Genomic DNA, 7586 nt, shown 5'->3' with positions numbered 1-7586 from the left:
GGCAGGTGACCTAATATCATTCTAATCTTTTTTGTGAACTTTTCCTAGCATGGTAATTTTAGTTTTTGGTGGCAGTTCCTCACACAGATTTTAAGTGCTTCACTGGTGTCTACCAATTTTGTAGCTTTGACTTCCTTAGTTGCTTACTGACAATAGGCATATTATTTCTTTCATTAAAAGATTTTTTTCTAAAATATTAGTTTTTAGAGAGAGAAGAAGGGAGGAAGGGAGGAGGAAAGAGTGAGAGAGAGAAAGTCAATTTATTGTTCCACTAATTTATGCTTCATTGGTTGATTCTTGCATGTGCCCTGACTTGGGCTCAAACATTCAACCTTAGCATGTCAGCAGGATGATCTAACCACCTGAGGCAGTGGGCCAGGACAAAAGATTTCTTTATAGTGGTGATGCTCAAAAGGCTTTTTATCTTTTAAATTATATTCTATATTTGTATAAATTTAAGAAACATTTCTCCTACCCATCCATCCCTGGCAATATGTTTCTTTAGTGTTGGATGTTTTTTCTTTTTTGTAAACAGAGATTGAGGAATACCAGATTTTTTACATACATTTTAGCAAACAAGTTTTGATCTATTGGCTTCTTGGTGCAATAATGCAAAGGCAATTCCTTCTAGTGGCATAGGCTCATAACTACTACTAGGGAGCTGTGATTACTTATTTCTTAGAAGGTGAGGCCAGCCCCACAGGAACTTCTCTTGCCTTCCTACAGACCACCATGATTCATAAATACGGTACTTAGAATTTTTTCCTTAATTGAATCTTTAGACGTTAAAAATGGAACAACACAGTCACAAAGGGTCACATGCTTTTAAGTAGAAAGCATTCTCTTTAACTATATTGCTATCACAGTGCAGACCTGTCTGCCTGAATATGCGCTTAGGAGATTTAGTCAATATTGTCTGTATTTGCTTATGGAAAAGCTCTCGGTTGTTTATTTTGTTTTGTTTTTGTTGTTGTTGTTTTTTTTAAAATCCTAAGTGCATAGTGAAAACAAATCAAAGCATTTCTTTTTTTCGACATTAATATTATCTAAACATCTTCCTAAGTGAGGACTACTCAGATGCCTTTGTCTTCCCCACCCTCCAAAATTAAAGAATAAGTAAATAAAAATAATTATTAAGAAGTTAAGCAATTTAGACATTCATCAGCTTGGTAAAGAAACTTTTCCAGCAAATAGAAGTCCTACTATTATAAAGAAAATTGATAAGACAAAAAGTACATAAGATGATCTAACTCCTGTATTGTTGAGTAATTTGTAAGGTTGACCTCCAACTTCACTGATGTAAAATCCTATTGGAAATATTAGGGAATCCATTAAAAAAAATCATTCCAGTGAATGCTATCCATCAAGCACATTTTGTAGCTTCTCTTCATCAGTGAGAAGCCAACAGAAAACCACACGTGACAGTGAATGAAATGATTCTCACGATGATAAATTCCCACTGTGGTGACCCATTCTGGGGAAGGTGAGGTGGCATGCACGTTCCTCCAGTCCCTGGATAGTCTGACACTGTCACGTAAGGTCCGCAGTGAGTGTTCCCACAGACTCCCCGATGTTGATCTAGTCAGGGTTGGCGATGCTGGCAATTGCTAAGATATTAGAAGCTAGAAAGCGACATCCTGAGATGATGGCCAGTTTATTCATTACCCCCTTCTCTCTGTCCACCCACCTCGGCCTTGAGTTGCTGGTGTCATCTCTGGGCCCAGGACCAGAAGCCGGCACATGGCCTGCACAGCTGGAATCGCTGTTTACTTGGTAGTCTCAAAAAGCTTTTTTGAGTGCTCTGACTTATTCCTCCTTTCATTGTAATGTGCTACTAGTCAAAACAGTCTATGTTTCTTGTATTAATTTATTTTCCCAATTACCCTGGCGGCTTATGGTGTGGATTACCTCAGTGTTTTTGTGAGCCTCCTGCTGCCATCTTGCTTTAGACTGACTGGAGCATACTCACTGTTTCCCGGGCTGCAACAATCCTCCCCATCCAGGCTGCAGTAACGTGTCTGGCCGCCTGTGCACAGTTCCTGACACACGGCGGCTCCTCCTGAAGGCGCTTACCACGTAGATGACGTACCCGCAAATCCACCTATTGTGGCTCACTAAGTCTCACTGTGAAAAACCTGCGTTTTCCACCAAGAAGTATTCAGACAGACAAACTGTAAGGGCTCAGAACGCGAAGGAAACGGAGGGAGTACAATGCTCACAAGTGAGGCAGCAAGGCTGAAAAGGACCAGGAACACTCTGGTGCGCATATTTCACCTCATAAATATCAAGATATTTGAATGTTGAAAGATCAAGGAAAGAGGACACGCCTAGAGAGCCCTCAGTTGGCTTGGTGTTTGGAGATGGGCTGCCTGGGTATTTAAAGCATTTATAGGAACATGAAATTTTGGTTTGCTGACGTGGCAGACCCAGAAGAAGGGTTCCATTTTAGGTCTAGAAATTTATTTCAACAGGTGCAAACAAATTTGGTCTTTACTGTAGTCGACCAGTTCTATGCCAATGTCTGCATGACTTCAATAATAGATGACTGTTCAAAGCAAAAACCTTAGTAAAAACATTTATAATTTCTGCAAGATAGTATAGTCATAAGAATTATTTTTGTTTTAATGAATCGCTGATGTTGAAGAAAGGAAATTTGATCAATATCTTGATTTACATAATAATGGACATAGTTTTTTTTTTAAATGCTACTGAATGTGATTCTTACATAAAGAGGCTTTTAAAATACAAATATTAAAAAAATTAAGTTTATAATTTCATTTTAAAATATATATTTCTATGTATATTATTTATTAATGTTTGCATTACTATATCAGTATACAATAAAAATAATAAGTACTCAAAATATTTCTAATTTGAAAGTGCACTTTAATTCTTATAACCTCTAACATTTCCACAACCTTTTTAACACATTTTTAGAAAATTGAGAATCACTTAATTCAAATTCTACTTATATGCATGGGTATAAAATTTTAGTTCATCAAAATGCTTACTTCTTTATCCATATTCTCCTATAAAGCTCTTTACTATTTGTTTTGCACATAAATTACTATAGTGGTTTTGATCATTATAATAAATACTATGTCCACTTTTAAAAGTTAAACTTATTTAGGTACAGTGTTTATTCTGTCATGAAAGTAAAATCATAGTGTTTAAATTATGAGATTTAACTGATGTTACAAAAGGTGTCATACTTATCAAAAATATAAAAGTACCTGAAAATGGGACATCAGAGAAAAAATTAAGATTGTGTCACAGAATATGGCTGTACATCAAGAAATAGTAGTAACTCCAATTACCCATTTCCCTACTTTGGGCTAGGTGATATGTCAGATGTTGTATATTATGCAAAATCCTCACAAAATATTCATTCCTTGATTTTGCAGACTACTGAGGATTAGAGTTTAACACTGTGTCAAATGTCAGAGAACTAAAAATTGGCTGTGCTGATATTAAAAAACAGAATAGCTAACAAAGCTAGAGATATTTTACTTCTACATTGTGCTACCTATCAGCTTTGCGTGAATAGGATTAAATTCTGTACTTAGATTACTGAGGATTTTCTTCACTCTTCTGGTCTATACTCTGGTGATAGGTGGGACATAGATAGATTCTGTGGTTTGGACAGTTAGAGGACTAATGTGATGAGTTTCATCTTTTTATAAACATTGGATACTTTTCGTACTGATTTATTTAAGATTAAAGTTTACTATTTCATGCTGTTTTACAAAACAGTGTTCTTTAGATACTCTTCCTTTGCTGCTATCATAAGGAGTTATTAGAAGAACATAAGAGTTGAATATGGAGACCAGATTTTAAATACTAGTGCTCCTGTCCCTGTCCACACCAGCCCATACATACACAAAAGAAGAGTATTCCACGTTTTGATTTTGTAGTTTACATTTTTTTTTTAATTTTATTTATTCATTTTTAGAGAAGAGAGAGGGGGGGAGAGAGAGAGACAGAGGGAGGAGCTGGAAGCATCAACTCCCATATGTGCCTTGACCAGGCAAGCCGAGGGTTTTGAACCGGTGACCTCAGCATTTCCAGGTCGATACGCCACCACAGGTCAGACTGTAGTTTACATTTTTGTGTTCTATAATATTTTGATCTAAAGGATAATTCAGAATATCTTTTTTTAAAAAGTATTTAGACACAAAGAATAAAATGGATACAAAAATGCAAAAAAAGTCAAAAGCAAATGAAGCTCTCAAAATTAAATTTGAGAGAATTTAATAGAGAATCCAGCCCATTAAGTGAGGATGGAATAATTCATAGTGGCAGATTATACCATGGCTTCTATTTTTTTTTATGGATTCCATTGTTTTAAAGTGCTGCTAATACCTGAGTAAGTCCAGAAATGAAATAAAAAAGCTTTCCCAAGACATTGTATCTTCCAAAACTATATACTATTTCCAAAGAAGTTCAAATGTCATATAGAGACTCATAGAAGCTATGGACAAATACAGAATCTGGATAAAACTTTTTTTATTTGAGAATGACTTAAAATACAATTTGCATATAAAAATACTGAAGAACGAAGGAAACTAAAATTTCATACTGACTCTCAGACGAACAGCAAATAAGAAAATGTCATCTCAGTAGCTGAGGAAAAGATTTCTTAAGATTATCGATATCAAGAATATGTTAGAATATATCACTTCTATAAAATAGAAATTGAAAGAAAAAACTACGTACAACAAAGAAAGAATAAAAGGAAGTGCGACATGAATATGAAATGTTCACGAATATTTCATGAACAAGGAAACTAAATATAAACAAGCTAAAAATTAGTGGAAAAAATTAACAAATGTTACACCTTGGAACTTCAAATTAGAAAATATTTGACAGAAAAAGGTAGATGTTCTCAATCCATACACAGTTTTTAAATTTTTTTTGTTTTAGTAATATGCTATACTCCTTTAAAAAATGACACAGGAAAAGCATAGGTAATTTTTCAAATGATGTTATATAAATTATAAAAATAAAAATGTAATAATATTGTGACTATACAAAAAGTCAAAGACAGACAAATAATAGCAATAAAGTGATATGATTTTCCATTTACTAACTTGGAAAAGTAGAAATTAGTAGCTCATTTAGCATTAACAATAGTACACTTGAATGGATAGTTTCATCCAGGGTTACTGGAAGTATAAGTTGTTTAAAATTTCTAAAAAGCAAATTAGCATTATGCATATCAATCAGGCTTTGGATTTTTCAAAATATTTATGCAAAAACTTAACCTATAGGTTAAATTCTTATATAATAATTCAAAATATGCACTAATATGAATATCTAAGTGGGTTGATTAAACACTATTTATGTTATCATGAAAATAAAACAACCTAAGTTTTGAACAGTGGTCAAGTTGTTAGATAAATTACCACATTGTCAAAGGCAGAAATATTACTGCATAAATAAAATATGTTTCAAGAGTATTTTAATATCATAGAATAGTCAAAATATTTTATTAAATAAAATATGATGAGTACAAGTTGCATGGTATTATTTCATTCTTAAAATCTACAATGTATATACACTAAAATATTTTTAAAAATTAACAACTTGGTAAATTACTAAATATTGAAATGGAAGTAATACTCTGCATGTTCGCAATTAAACATTGTACATTGCTTTTATAAACAGAAAAAATAAACATAAATACCGTCTGAAAAATAAAGTAAAATGATTCAAAGTAGAATTAGGTAAACACACCACTGGCATCGTAGGGCATTTTCTTCCCCAGCTGCTCTTCTGGCTCGTCAGCCCATTCAGAGCCCTGAGACGCCATTAGAGCAGGTGGCTGCTCATTTTACTTTGATATGGAAGATTAACCTCAGAGCTATTTTTGCATTTACTAAAAAACAGTGAGTCATGACAATTGTAAAAACTATCTCTACCAATATGCAATCACATTCTTTTATATTGGAGCACTCTCACATGTGATGACTATCACAAGGGATAGAAATTATTCAAAATAGCTAAATTATCATTAGTATTATTTTCATTTTCAGTCATTGTATTCACTAATTGTGTACGGAAACAAAAGGGAAGGGCAATCATGAGCTAAACTGCAATATTATTAGTTTTGTTTGCTAAACTGTCAAAGAATTATAACTAGTGAACTTGTATTGAGGCAAAACCAGATTTGTCTGTAGCCCTAGGGAATGGATATCTATCAGTAATTTTCATTAAAATTAATCTAAAGTAAGTCTGTCCATATGTGCATATCCTTTTCTGTTTCAACAGTGGCTCTGTTATATTCCCCCCAGATTCACTTTGTTAATTAAATATCAACACATTTTAGATCAATATTAGTACTGAGGCTATTTTGACCTTGTACTTTAAATAGCCCTCTGTTCCACAGATGAGACATAGAAGATAAATTTAGAAGGAAAACATAATTGACATTTAGTTTGAGTGGTTTGGTAGATTCAAAGAACTAGCCTTTGTGAATTTGGCCAGAACATTAATATTATCACACTGCAATCAGCATGTGTCAGTTCTCATCAAGAATGTCATCATCTACATCTACAGAACTATTTTGGGTGTTTTCCAGGCCATGTACAGAGAATCCAGTTGCTAATGATAAAAGGTATATTATATTTAAAATAACTGTACAACATTTTTGAAATTGCTGAGTGATATTTATTTTAAGAACTGATTAAATATGTGTTAATCTACTTCCAAACAAATTCCATATATGCCTAAACATGTGCAGTATACAGATTGTTACACTGAAGACTACCTTATTTTCTTAATCTTTTAAGGCTTATATTTTACTTAGTATTTGAAATTATAATATAATTTAACTTTTATTAACAGAATATACTATTGGGGTTAATATATAGGATGTCTGATATTTTGACAAACTATTGTCCAGTTCTTTAATCAAAAACTAGTTTAGATGTTATTGGGAAGGTGTTTGTTTATAGTTGACTTTAAGTAAAGCAGATTAATTTTCATGTGAGTGGGCCTTATCCCATCAGCTGAAGGTCCTAAGAGCACAAGCTGAGATTTCTTGAAGAAGCTATTCTATCTAGACATGGAAACTTGCTTGAGTTTCCAGCATGCAGACCTGTTCTTCAGATGTTGAAGACAAGACCTCACCATCAGCTCTAACTGAATTTCTAGCCTCTTGGCTCATCTTGTGGATTTCAGATTTGTCAGCCCATACAATCACATAAACCAATTTCTTATAAAAACAAACAAACAACTATCTCTCTTACTTAATCTGATGGCTGTTTTCCTGAAGAACACTGATTAATACAATGAACTTACGTGATTTGAAAGCTTGACTAGTGTGAGATCACTGTTTTATAAACTTACCCTGATACTGTAAACTGTTTTCCAAAATCATTATACACATTTACTCTGAAACCAGTAGTATGCTAGAGTCCATGGCTTCCCAATCCCACCTGTCCCTGCTACCGTGATATAATGTTAAAGATATTAACAGTTTAATGAACATGGAGTGGTATTGCCTTATGACTTAATTTGCAATTGTTTCTTTTTTTATTTATTTATTAAATTTAATGCAGTGACATTTATAAATCAGGATACAT

The 7586-nt window shown here is 33.4% G+C and overlaps 1 pseudogene; it reads right to left on the bottom strand.

Moving 5' to 3' along the window:
* Window positions 1-1161: 1161 nt before the first annotated feature.
* Window positions 1162-1662, bottom strand: LOC136404189 (uncharacterized protein C16orf52 homolog B-like; annotated as a pseudogene).
* Window positions 1663-7586: the final 5924 nt, after the last annotated feature.

This window comes from Saccopteryx leptura, chromosome 4 (genome assembly GCF_036850995.1).
Source record: "Saccopteryx leptura isolate mSacLep1 chromosome 4, mSacLep1_pri_phased_curated, whole genome shotgun sequence".
In the NCBI taxonomy this organism is placed as follows: domain Eukaryota; kingdom Metazoa; phylum Chordata; class Mammalia; order Chiroptera; family Emballonuridae; genus Saccopteryx; species Saccopteryx leptura.
The sequence above is the reverse complement of the archived record's forward strand: the minus strand, read 5'-3'. Positions and strand labels throughout refer to the sequence as shown.